The 12,338-nt window shown below is 48.4% G+C and overlaps 1 protein-coding gene across 3 annotated transcripts in view; it reads left to right on the forward strand.

The window, feature by feature from the left end:
* Positions 1–10,157: 10,157 nt before the first annotated feature.
* SMARCA2 (SWI/SNF related BAF chromatin remodeling complex subunit ATPase 2) overlaps positions 10,158–12,338 on the forward strand; it is a 119,696-nt gene continuing 117,515 nt past the window's right edge. Inside the window, exon 1 of one of the 3 annotated variants that reach the window (XM_082337453.1) lies at positions 10,158–10,318. The gene's annotated coding sequence lies outside the window, so the exon portion shown is untranslated. Of the gene's footprint in view, positions 10,319–11,576; positions 11,639–11,689; positions 12,045–12,338 lie in introns of those variants that run through there. The other 2 variants (XM_082337455.1, XM_082337454.1) reach the window with 2 other exon arrangements.

The raw sequence follows: 12,338 nt of genomic DNA on the forward strand, positions 1-12,338 counted from the left end.
TGAACAAATGAATTCTGAGGTTTTAAACTTGCATACTTTCTCCCAGATACTAGCATGTTAAGATTCTGTGGCATCTTTCTTCTCAGTATCTTACAGTAATACTTTTCAAGTACTTTTATGTCATTTAAGGCTCTTTATGACCTGGACAACTACCTCAGATAACAAATGATAATTGACTTTTCCCCATATTTCCCCACCCTGCCCCATGGAGTAATGTGACATCTAAGGTTCTTTGCTTTATTTTGTTATTGTTCTTAGGAGGTCATTCTATAGGCGTTTTATAGAAGAAAAAGTCACCATTAACATAATTTCACAGAAAAGTCCTAGGCATTTTTAGGAAGTGGTAAATTGTCAGAAATTAAGGACGGTTGGTTAACTGCATGTTTTAGACAGTCTAAAGGAAGTGAAAGAAAGAAAATAATTTCTGTTTCTTGACAGTTGCTAACAGAAGTATTTGAAAACCATTGATATCAGTCTGTTACACAGAACTTAACTCCTCTGAGTATCTTATAACCAGAAATGGGTTATTTTCACATTGTTCAAAACCAGTATCCAATTCTGCTCCTTTACCCACAAAAAGCATTTTAAAAAATCAAGTTTGTAACTCCATTAACAGTTTTTTCATTAAAGTATAGTTCTGATTATTCTCTCTTAGGAAAAAAAACCGAATGAGGCCAGATGCATCTATGTTTGAGACACAGTTAGAGGCTTCCAGACTGATAAAGGCTTTTGAAAGTCCTAAAAATCGAACAGGTGGACGAGAATGCAATGTTTTGAATGTGATAATGGTCTCTCACATATATTATATTCCACCTGAGCATCAGAGTGCTTGGAAAGAGATGCAGGACTCTGACTCATAAGCATTGCAGCAAACTGCTGCAGCAGTTAAAGACGTTACTAACACACAGACTGTTCTGCTTTCTGCCAGCCAAGACAATGAAGTGTCCCAGCCACCACGATGCAAAGTCTCTTCAGCACGGTTTATTTTCAGTTCAGCAAAAGAGCAGGGTGACTTTGTGAAATGGGCAGTAACAGAATCACTTCTCTCCTTTGGGTCAGGCACCACTAGCCTTTAGTGTTCTCTAAAAGGAATAATTTTGCCTTTGAAGCTTGCACGTTTACTAATTTTCCTTTTTTCAGCCTTCAGGATACATACATTCCATTCCATCCTATACCTTCTCAACTGGAAAGATATCTAAATCCAAGGAAGTCAGATCCCCAGAACAAGCTGCTCTTCCACATCTGTGCAAGAGCACTGCATCCTGTTCCACACCCTGACACATCCACAAAGCCCCACTGCAAAAATCACCACCTTATGGGTTTGGCTCAGAAGCAGCACCATGTCCACACCTCAGCTACCACAGGTTACATGGGAACAGCACAGTCAAGCCTCTGCCAGTAGTCTATCTCCACAAACATTTAAGAACCTAGCAGGCTGATTCTGGGAACATGCTCTTTTCTGCTGGCCCTACATCAAGGGTTCATAATGTGGCTGATGGGAGAGGAAGCCTACCCATGGGGTAGCATCCTATTAAAATATTTTACATTAATCTGTTAGAATTCGTGTCAGATTAAAACATCTTGTATTAAAACAACACTTCATAACTGTTTTTAAGTTTAACGTGTACAGGTCACTGAACAAGATGGTAAAGGGTGAACAGGCTCTAATTCTGAAACAGACAGCAGGCAAAGCCAGTGCAACAATGAACACAAAACCCATGCAAGCTAAGGTAGCAGAATTTAATGTGTGATACAGTAGGAAACATGTATAAAAGCTGAACAACTCATTAGGATTTCTGAAAGCAGCATGCAGACCTTTTTAACATAGAAATGTCTCTCACTTAACTAGAATATGTTAATTTAAAATTAACTCAATTATTAATCCCTTGCATGAATTCCTGTTTATGGATGATGTCCCTTTCTGGATTCAGCTGTTTTGTTGGATTAAATGTTGCCTTCACCCATCACCACATTTCTTGTGAAGAATAAAGTTCTCTGTAATACGTTAAAAACAGAGTCTGTAGCAGCATTACTTCGGCAAAATCTGATGGGTTGGCTCACACCATTTACCTTAACAGTCAAAATTAACCTGCTTTATCTGAATTTCTGGTATTAAGAGAGTGGTCATATGAATTGCTGTCAGCAGATCACAGCAAGCAGTGACTACTGTAAACAGGGGTGGCAGACAGCTGACATCTACTTCTTCCATTGGCATAGCTGAATCTAGGGGTGTCCTGTACATGGTCTCACAGTGAATGATTTATTTTGGCTTCAAGATCAAAGGACTAAAGCTAAACAAAAGCAAACTATTCTTATACCCTAACCAGGATGTGGACACTAAATTAGGAAAAGTCTGCATATTGACAAGGCTAGTATATTCTAGCTGAAATCAAACTCCACAGCTTAAATCACATACCCCTTCCTTACCAAGCAGATGTATTTCATGTTCATGCATCTGATTTAGCGAGGGACAAGTATAAACATAAAATAAAAATATCTCCAGAGTCCTACTTACCTCTTACCGTTAAGAACGAGCTCATAAATGAGCATGAACAGAACAACCTTAAGGCTGTATCTTGCCATTATTCTACAAGCTGAATGGCAGCAGAGATGGCCCCAATTTATCCAGGTGTTTGATAGCATCTGGAGAGGCTTACGCATCCCAGGTCTGCTATTTGCCTTTGGCCTTTCTGATCTAATTGCGTAACTGAGCAGATAGCTGTCACTCACCTGGGGAAATTGTGTAATAGTACACATGACAAAACTGTCCTTGCACACTGAAAATATATTTAACAAAATACTGAAGCAATTCTCTCTTAATTGACTACTCCCCTCCCCATTTTACTGTTTTGTTTTCCCTTATCATCATACCCATTGTGTTGACTTTTGATAAAATACATATTTGAGTTATGAAGACTAATGAGAAGTTCTTGGACTTGTCTCAAAAGTTCCACCTTCCTAAGGTAGGAGAGAATCTCAACCTATTCTGCTACTTGATAAAAAGCAGGCCTTTGTTTGGTTGACTAAGAACACACTGGTAAGTTTCATCATTTTATTTGATAGCTACTATTGTATTTGGTAAAAGAAAGATGCCATGATTGAGAAATCAAAAATATATTCTCCTGTTCAAGAGAAAAAAAAAAGGAATTATACTGATATAACCTGTGCTTTGCTTGTGGCTTCACAACTCTGCAGTCTCAAAGCTGAGCACATGTGAAACATGTAATAGTATCCCAAAATAACTGTGAAAACAAACAAAAACCTTGATTTTTTTCTCTTCAGAGAGAGTTAGTTACATTTTTGTCTGTGGAATTTTATTTTTTTTTCCTGGTTGCCAGGACAAGGCAATTTTCATGCTATGAAGTTAAGTACGAGAGAAAATGCATATTTAGGAAGGATGTAAGTCATGTTAGCAGCAGTTAGAAAATTTAGGCCAAATTCAGCCTTATTTTGATCCCGTTGTCTTAAACGTGTTTATATCTGGGCAAAACCAAGTCCATATTTCAAGAAGCGGCAACAGTAATCATAACTGTTTTTCAATTTCTGCATAAATGGCAAGCAGTAGCTTATTAAAATGAGTAGTATAATTCCACCTTGTAGGCACTATGCATAACACTGGCATAAACAGCACTGATAAAGGAACAAATATACTGGAAGAAAGCACAACACAAATGAACAAAAAGTAGGTAACTAAAAAGGAACAGTCGTAAGATTTCCCTAGTACATAACTGTGACTTATCCAGAATTCAAGTGCAAGTCACGCTTTCCAAAGGCCCCAGTGTTCATTGCCTAAAAAGATTTCCTTTCTAACCCAACTTCATACTGCAGACCAGAAGTGATCCTGTAATATATGCCATTCTTTGAGTAGTAGCCCGGCTTGAGTTGAGTGTTATCAGATTAAAACAACATGGTCCTTTATACTTGTTTTTCGCTTTGACTAGGTTGAATCACCATAATCTTCGTAATCATACAACAAAGAATTTATTTTTCCCAATCTAGTACATTCACAACCTTTGCTAATTATAGGATCAAAATTCTACAGTGGTAGTTTTCCTTATGTATTCCCCCACTGCGCTGCAATTAGCACAATTCTAATACCAGGAACACCAGCATAAGCAAATCTCCATAGATTTTACTTCTATTTCTTGTACTCGGAGACAAACTTGGAGACTGTTTAAAGATGGGTAAATTCACGTTTGCAGTAGAAGTACTATTAACCACAAGAAGAACAGCAAAAGGGACTCTCCAGGAACTACTGACACCAGTTCAGAATTCTGGGTTTGTCCCACTGACCAAAGTTGTTTGACCACTTACTTCCAGCTGGCAGTTTAACAGGCCAGGAATAGCCAAAACTAGGAAACAGATTATCTCACCAAAACCATATGAAAAGACAACTGGCTGCCAGAACCAGAACAGGTTACCACCCCGGAATGAATGCTTAATAACTGAGGACACCTCATAGTCCCAGAGAAGTCCATTCTGGGCATGGTTCTAATCCATATTCTTTTTAATTGCTTCAGTGATTAATTTATTTATAAAATCTGCAGCTGACACAAAGCTAGTGGGATTCAGTGAGCACCTTTAAGAGAGGACTAGGACTAAAAATGATGTTGAGAAATTGCAGAGAAGCTCAGAAAACATTAAGATAAAATCCAATAAAATCAAGAGTACAGTGATACTCTTGCAAAAACAGAAAAACAAAACCAGGACCACCTGGTTAGGAAGCAAAATGGCAGCCTGAAAAAGCAAGGAGAGAAAGAGATCAACACCACAGTGTGCTTCTCCTCTCCTTTAAAATATGACATCAAACCGAACTCTGGAATTTTGTGGACTACAAAATAAATAGAGACACTAACACATTATCACTGCAAGCCAACCCACCCTTCTCACACACGGACTTTTTGGAATGCACTCAGAAAGGCTCTTTAGACAAAGGAGATAATTATGCCCCTCTACTTACCCCTGAGAAGATCTCAGCTGACTATTATCTTTTCAACATCACCCTCACAAACACACCTTGAGAGTTTAGAGCAAAGGAAGGTACTTCGAAAGAGGCTCTATCTTTTAAACTTATGAAGACAGCTAGATGAACATGTACATCTCCAGAAAAAAAGGCTGAAGGGAAAAGTGCATGAGTACCAAGCACATTCATGAAAGTTGTATTAGAACAGAAATTTTACTTTTAAATATGAAAACAATTACATCTTCCGTAAAAGAAAAAAAAACTCTAACCAGCTCTAATAATTACTTTGTTGTCAATCATATCAGGCTGAGATGCACCACTTCAATGGAGTGTGGCATGCTCATAATATTACGTACTGTGGATTAATAGACGGGTAGGTAAAGAGTATCCTTCCCTCTAGGATTCACATACTTCAGGAAAAGTACTGTTCCCAGTATACAACGGATAGGGCATGAGAAGACTTTTGCGAGGAGTACCAGCAAAACAGACACTTTCCAGGGTGTAAAAGACAACACACTTCCACCTTACTGCAGCAAACTCATAGAGGCCACTCTTATTTCCCCATCTGATGATGGCTTCAACAAATTTACCTTACTGTAAAGCTGAAGTGTCTTGCCTTCACCCCATTTTCACCTTTGAAGGCTTTGATTAAAGTTCAAATGAGTATCCTTTTTACTCTTTGCTTTTTGGGGTGAACACTAGCTGCCAAAGCAGCAGACATAAGCAAAAATGTTACGCATTTCCGGAAGGCAAGTCTTAAGTTTGCTCGCTTATGACTTTCCTGGATATGTAAGCCACTTTTTGTTCTGTTTTGTTATTTATATAGAAACATGAGCATGAAGCCATCTTCATGGAATGTTCCAGCTATATTCCAGTTCCAGAATAAACCAGTTTTCACTGGCCACCTAACCTAAGCAGCTGGACTTTGCTAGGAACTGGCTGAGGCACTAAAAAATACTCCTTTTTGCCATTTCTGCTGCAGTGGCTGCAACCTCTGGCAAAGAGTTGGCAGCAAACAGAGAAATACCACCACAAACTGTTACAGCAGGGGTTCTGAGGTGGTAATGGTGAGGTTGCTGTAAACATCTGCAACTCTGAGGGTACAGGGTTCAAGCCCCTGTTCAGGCACCATTTTTTTTTCACTGTCTCCCACAGCATTCTCCTGGAGAAGCTGGCTGCTCACGGCTTGGATAAGTGCACTCTCTGCTGGGTAAGAAACTGTCTGGATGGCCAGGCCCAAACAGTGGTGGTTAATGGAGTCAAATCCAGGTGGTGGCCGGTCACGAGTGGTGTTCCCCAGGGCTCAGTATTGGGGCCAGTCCTGTTCAATATCTTTATCGATGACCTAGACAAGGGGATCAAGTGCACCCTCAGTTAAGTTTGTAGACGACACTAAGTTGGGTGGAAGCGTTGATCCGCTGGAGGGTAGGAAGGCTCTACGATCTGATCAGGCTGGATCGATGGGCCGGGGCCAAGTGCATCAGATTCAACAAGGCTCAGTGCCGGGTCTTGCAGTTGGGTCACAACAACCCCAGGCAACGCTACAGGCTGGGGGAGGAGTGGCTGGAGAGCTGCCTGGCTGAAAAGGACCTGGGGGTGTTGGTTGACAGCCACCTGAACATGAGCCAGCAGTGTGCTCAGGTGGCCAAGAGGGCCAATGGCATCCTGGCCTGTATCAAAAGTAGTGTGGCCAGCAGGACCAGGGAGGTGATAGTGCCCCTGTACACGGCACTGGTGAGGCCGCACCTCAAGTACTGTGTTCAGTTTTGGGCCCCTCACTACAAGAAGGACATTGAGGTGCTGGAGCATGTCCAAAGAAGGGCAATGAAGCTGGTGAAGGCTCTGGAGCACAAGTCTTATGAGGAGTGACTGAGGGAGCTGGGGTTGTTTAGCCTGGAGAAGAGGAGCCTCAGGGGAGACCTTATTGCTCTCTCCAACTACCTGAAAGGAGGTTGTAGCGAGGTGGGGGTCGGTCTCTTCTCCCAAGTAACAAGCGACAGGACAAGAGGAAATGGGCTCAAGCTGCGCCAGGGGAGGTTTACATTAGATATTAGGAAAAACTTCTTCACAGAGAGGGTGGTTAGCCATTGGAACAGACTGCCCAGTGAAGTGGTGCAATCACAGTCCCTGGAAGTACTCAAAAAAGGTGTGGATGTGGTGTTTAGGGACACGGTTTAGAGGTAGACCAGGCAGTTAGGTTAAGAGGTTGGACTCGATCTCAGAAGTCCTTTCCAACGTTAACGATTCTATGATTCTAACTCCTTCATAGCAATGATCTTCTTTTGGTCCCTGCAAGAGTTCCACTGATGTATCGGTTTCTAAACAGTTTTAATTATATTGCCATCATTCGTCACGTACACACGCTTTAGTTCCACGATGACACATCTAGCTAGCCAAAACAGTACCTCTTCTCATTGTGGTACTTCACCTAGTTTGAAAATTTTATGGGCAATTTTACTGTCGTAGCAAGCATCCAAAGCATTCAGTTAAGGGCCGTCATCTTTTTTCCTTTTGCTGAGCTAGACAAATCAATCAGGGGAAAAATAACTTGTTCTTTAGCATGTGATTAATCACCATGTTTGCATATTCACTATACATGAAGCTTCAGCCACCCAAGTCTCATATAGTGAACTCTTATTGATCCTACCAATTTCAGTACAGATTTTCACGTCAGTTGAACATGCCTGCCTTGACAAAAAACATGTTTTCCAACCCCTCAATACAGATTACAATGAGATCAAATGATACTTCATCAAAATACAAAAAGCCTTCAGATTGACATCAGCAACATGCCCATTCAACGGGAGTTTTCGTTGCCCCAAAATGAAATTGGCTGCTGCAGCCTTCCCAAAATAAACATAATTGTTAAGTAAATATAGATGCATTTATCCCAAAGTGGGCAAAAGAAAAAAAAAAATGTTCAAGATTAATTTCATATTCCTTTTTTTCTTCTCTGTATGCTTTCTACCAAAAAGAATGGCTTGACCTGGTTTAGAATGGTTTGAGAGCTGCTGAGTCCAACAAGCAGTTGAGAGCTGTCTTGTACGGAAGCTTCCTCTCCACTATTTAAGGCTTGTTTTCTCTTCTGGGTAGAGAAAAGGCAAAAGGGCCTCACATTTACTCTGGGGAATGGAGGAGAGAAAAAAAAAAAAAAAAAGACTGCCTAATGACAGTTACAATCGGGTATGAAAGAAAAAAAAAAAGGAAGAATCCCATTACCCCTTTCATTTCCATTAGCATGATTTTCCAAAAATGTTAACTACATTCTTTTATCTCTAAGACATCTGTTACAACTCATACTTTAAGACAAAGCTAAAGCCAAAGTTATAAATTACTCGTTGATCCAAAGTTTTACATAACAACATTGGCTATTTTGTATACACCACAGATTTGAATGTTTCCATTTCTTTGATTTTGTTCCCAAGTAAACATTTTTCACACAGAAAACGGTGAACTAAAAATACAGTCTTTTAATTATTTATTGGATACTTACTGCTGTCCAGTTAGCCCTAATTCTTACACACTGACCTTTTAGTATTTTGGCAGTCACTTTACATAACAAATAAGACAAAGCTAACGATTAAGTAGTAACACCTCGAAAAACTACAGAAACAGTAGTAATTAGCACTGTATAGCTAGCATTGTAACTTGGCGATTACTGCTCCTATTCAACCAATGAAAAAAGCCCCAAGCTAAACACCAGGTAAACAAGAGCTGTGACTTAATGACCGCAAGCTGCATTCGGTGCTCCCAGCATTGCTGCAGGTCCTTAACTACTCCACCTCGCCACAGCAGAGGAACTTCACGTTAAATACTGTCACCTAGGCACCTGCAGCAGCTACTGATTTTAACTCTTAACATTTTTACTCCGTAGCACAGAGTGAAATCCACAGTAAGAGTTACACAAGCTTCAGAATAGCAAATACCTCCAATATGACAAGGGGAAAAAAAAAAAAAAAAAAAAAGATAATTACGTGTAACACCACGTATGGTAGGTGGGCTCTGTTTCTTTTCAGTTGACGCTACAACTGGTGTTCAAAAAAACCTCTCAGACGGGCGGGCTCGCTCCCGTAAGGAGTTACCGAGACTCCCAAACTTGCGGGAGCAGGTGCAGCTCCTGCGAGCACCGGGACAGCTCTGCAGCGCTGGGCTGCGGGTGGGGGAAGCGGCGTTAAGGAACCAAAGCGCACGCGGCACCAGCGCGCGGGGCTGAGCGGCGCGCTGCCAAACCCACCGTTACCAAGCCGAACGGACGGAAGCAAGACGGAACAAACGTAACCGCGCTCTCTGCCCTTCCCAAGAAACAGGAGATCCACCTCCGCTCTTCGCACGGCCTTGTTATACCTGGCGACTACTTCCACAGCCGCCTCCAGCCCTGCGACAAGGCGCAGCCCGGTCTTGCGAGCGGGCCTGCGGTCAGTGACCGCCCGCCAGCCGCGGCGGTGCCTCCTCGCCGGCGGCCGCTGGCAGCGGCGGCCCGCCTGACCGACCTGCCGCCTCAGCTGGAATGTTCTCGGCAGCCTCCTCTCGCCCACGACGGCACCCTCTGCCATCGGAGACCGGGCACCGGGTGTAAGTTTCGGGACGAAGGAAAAAGCCCTTCCATGCCTTCCCCCCCCGCCTTTTTTTTTTAAAAAGGCAGGGGGACACCCCCATACTCCCAACCGCCAGGTACGGGAGACTCCGACGCCCGCCAGGCTGGCTCCTCCCCGCACCCCGCAGCGGCGGCGGGCTGGCCCCGGCAGGCTGGGGCAGCGGCACGGCGGAGTTCCAGCACCTTCCTCACCTCTCCCCAAACTACTCCCGCGAGTACCGCCGCCGGCCGCACCCCGCCGCCGCCTCCTCACGGAGAGCGCTCCCGTCCCTCTCTCTCTTTCTGCCCTCAGCACATGCGAGCTGGGGAGGGGTGAGGGGGCGCGGAGGAGCCTCAAGCCGCCGCCCGGGCTGCCCCGCCGCTGCGCGGCCAGCACACCGGCGGCGGCCTCGGCCTGCGCCCGCTCGCACACTCACACCAGCCCTCCCCGCCCGCCACGCTCCTGCCCACCTCCTCCCCTCCCCAGCCCCGCCGGTGAGCGACAGCTCGCCGACGCCAATAGGGCCGCCATGTCTGCGTAGGGGGGCGGGCACTCCCTCGCCGACGGACCAATGGGAGCACCGCTTCCTCAGCGGCGGCGTCGGTGAGGGGAGGCGGCGGGCGGGGGCCGGAGGAGGGGCAGGAGTTTAGGAAGAGGAGGGAATGGCTGTCATCAATGAAGTCATGTTCATAATCTAGTCCCTCGCTCCGGTTCCGGGCTCGGGTGACTCACCGAGGGGGAGAGGAGCGACATCCAGCACGGCGCTCCTCCTGGGCGGAAGGTAAATATAACTTACAACTCGGTCCGCCCCCCGCCCCGCTCCCCGTCCCTGGCACGGCGGTGCCTGCGCCGTCCTTTATTGTTGGCGATCGCGCCGGCACGCACCGTGCCCGCCTCCCCTCCCCTTCCCCGGGCACGTCTCCGCCGGCCCCGGCCGCCGCCGTGCCACCTGCTTCCTCTCCCCACCTTCTCCGGCGCCCGGCCCTCCCAAATATTTATATCCCCCAGTGGGTGGAGAGAAGAAAGTTTTGATCCGGTATTTCTGGAATAATCACGATGCAAATCTCTGGGGTGGGAGGGCGTGAGGGAAAAAACCCCCAAGGCGTCGCCGGTGGCTGACGTGTGAGTCAGCGGCACCCGCGGGAGGGACGGGGGAGCGGCGGGGTGCCGTGCCCGCGCCTCCCTACCGGCCGTGCCGCCGTGCGCGGCCGGGCGGCGGGCGTCCTCCACCGGCGCGGCCGGCGGGCTGGCACGGCGGCGGCAGCCGGCTCCTGGCACCCCGTGGTCCGGCCGCCGAGCGAGCCTGTCACCGGCTCCGGGCGACGCGGCCGGCAGGGAGATAGATCGGGGGAGCGGCGGCCCCGCACGGCCCCCGTCGCCCCGGGGCAGCTCGGCGGGCCGGGGGCGGCCTCGCCTGCAGCCCCAGCCGGCGCGGGCGGGCGGGTGGGCTGCCTGCCGGCGGTGCTCGGGGTGGCAGGGTGAAGTTCACGGTGTCCGGCGGCGGGAGAGCGTGTCGCGGTGGGGTGGTTGGTGCGCTGTGACACAGGCTCGCCTCGACCCGGCCGGGAACAGGGAAGGGGGGAGGCATGAGGAGGGAGGAAGATGGTGCGTGGGGGAGCGGTCGTGCCTGTGAGTAGCGGCGTTAGCCGGCGGAGGCAGGAAGGCCGTGATGCGGATCATCTGCCTGCCTGCCTGCCTGCCTGCCTGCCTGCCTGCCTGTCACAAGCACTACACACGCCGGGGAGGGGAGGAGGTGGGGGCTGGGACTTCGCCCGACAGGCTGCGGCTCCTGTTGCTTTTCAGTCTCTGTTTTTAACTGTGCAGTCAGTCGCTCCTGCTATCAAGGTGTCGCGATTTACTTCCCAGAATAGCTTGTCTCTCCCCCACCCCGGTTTTCCCTGCAGAAATCATGCCTTCCCCCCTCCCCCCCCGCCTTGCAGCAGTCAGCGAAGCGGAGTAGCACAAAACATGCGCTTGCAATTTTGTAATCGCCTTCCAAGCAAAAAGCATTTTATTTCCGGTGTGCGCGGAAATTTTTTTTTTTTTTCTTTCTTGCTCGGGCCGGGCGGGAGCGAGGATGCATAGGCGCGCGGGTGCTCAGGTAGGCGCGGCTCGTCTGCCCCGTCGGGAGAGGGGGACGGCGGCGGTCGGCACCTGGAAAAGTTCTCTCCCCTGCCGGAGGCGGGGGCAGGCAGCGGGGCGCTGCTGCGGCTAGCTCCCGGGCGGGGCAGGAGGGCAGCGGAGCCCGTCCCGGGCCTCAGCGGCGGAGGGGGAGGCGGTGGCGGCGGGGGGTGGCCTTCCCCGTCCCTCTGCCTATGCGAGCAGCGGCGGCGGAGGATCAGGAAGTCACCGCCGCCACACACAGGCGCACGGACATGTTTGGTCGGCGTGAGATGGTGGCGGAGGGAAGGAGCGGCGCGGAGACGGGCCCGGCCCAGCCCTGAGGCATGCCCCGGCTGCTCTCCCGCCTGCCGCCGCCGAGCCGCCCCTCCCGCCCCGCCGTCGAGGTAGGGGGCCCTGCGCGGCCCGCCGCCGGGAGCGGCGCAGCCATTGCTTCGCGGCGAGGAGGGGGAAGGAGGCAGCGGGGCTGGATCTCCAGGCAGGGGCGTTTTAGAGCCCGTCGGCCGGGGCGAAAACTTTCCAGAAAGGCCGGAGGGGGAGAACAGGGCCCCGCTGTTTGTGCGCGCCCCCCCCGGCGCCTCTGCGTGAGGAGGCGGCGGGCGGCGCGGCGCCGAGGCCTACGCGGCGGCCGGCGGGGCCGGAAGAGCCGCTCGGCGCTGCCGAGGCCGAGCGCTGCCGCC

This window comes from Platalea leucorodia (genome assembly GCF_965183815.1).
Source record: "Platalea leucorodia genome assembly, chromosome: Z".
Classification (NCBI taxonomy): domain Eukaryota; kingdom Metazoa; phylum Chordata; class Aves; order Pelecaniformes; family Threskiornithidae; genus Platalea; species Platalea leucorodia.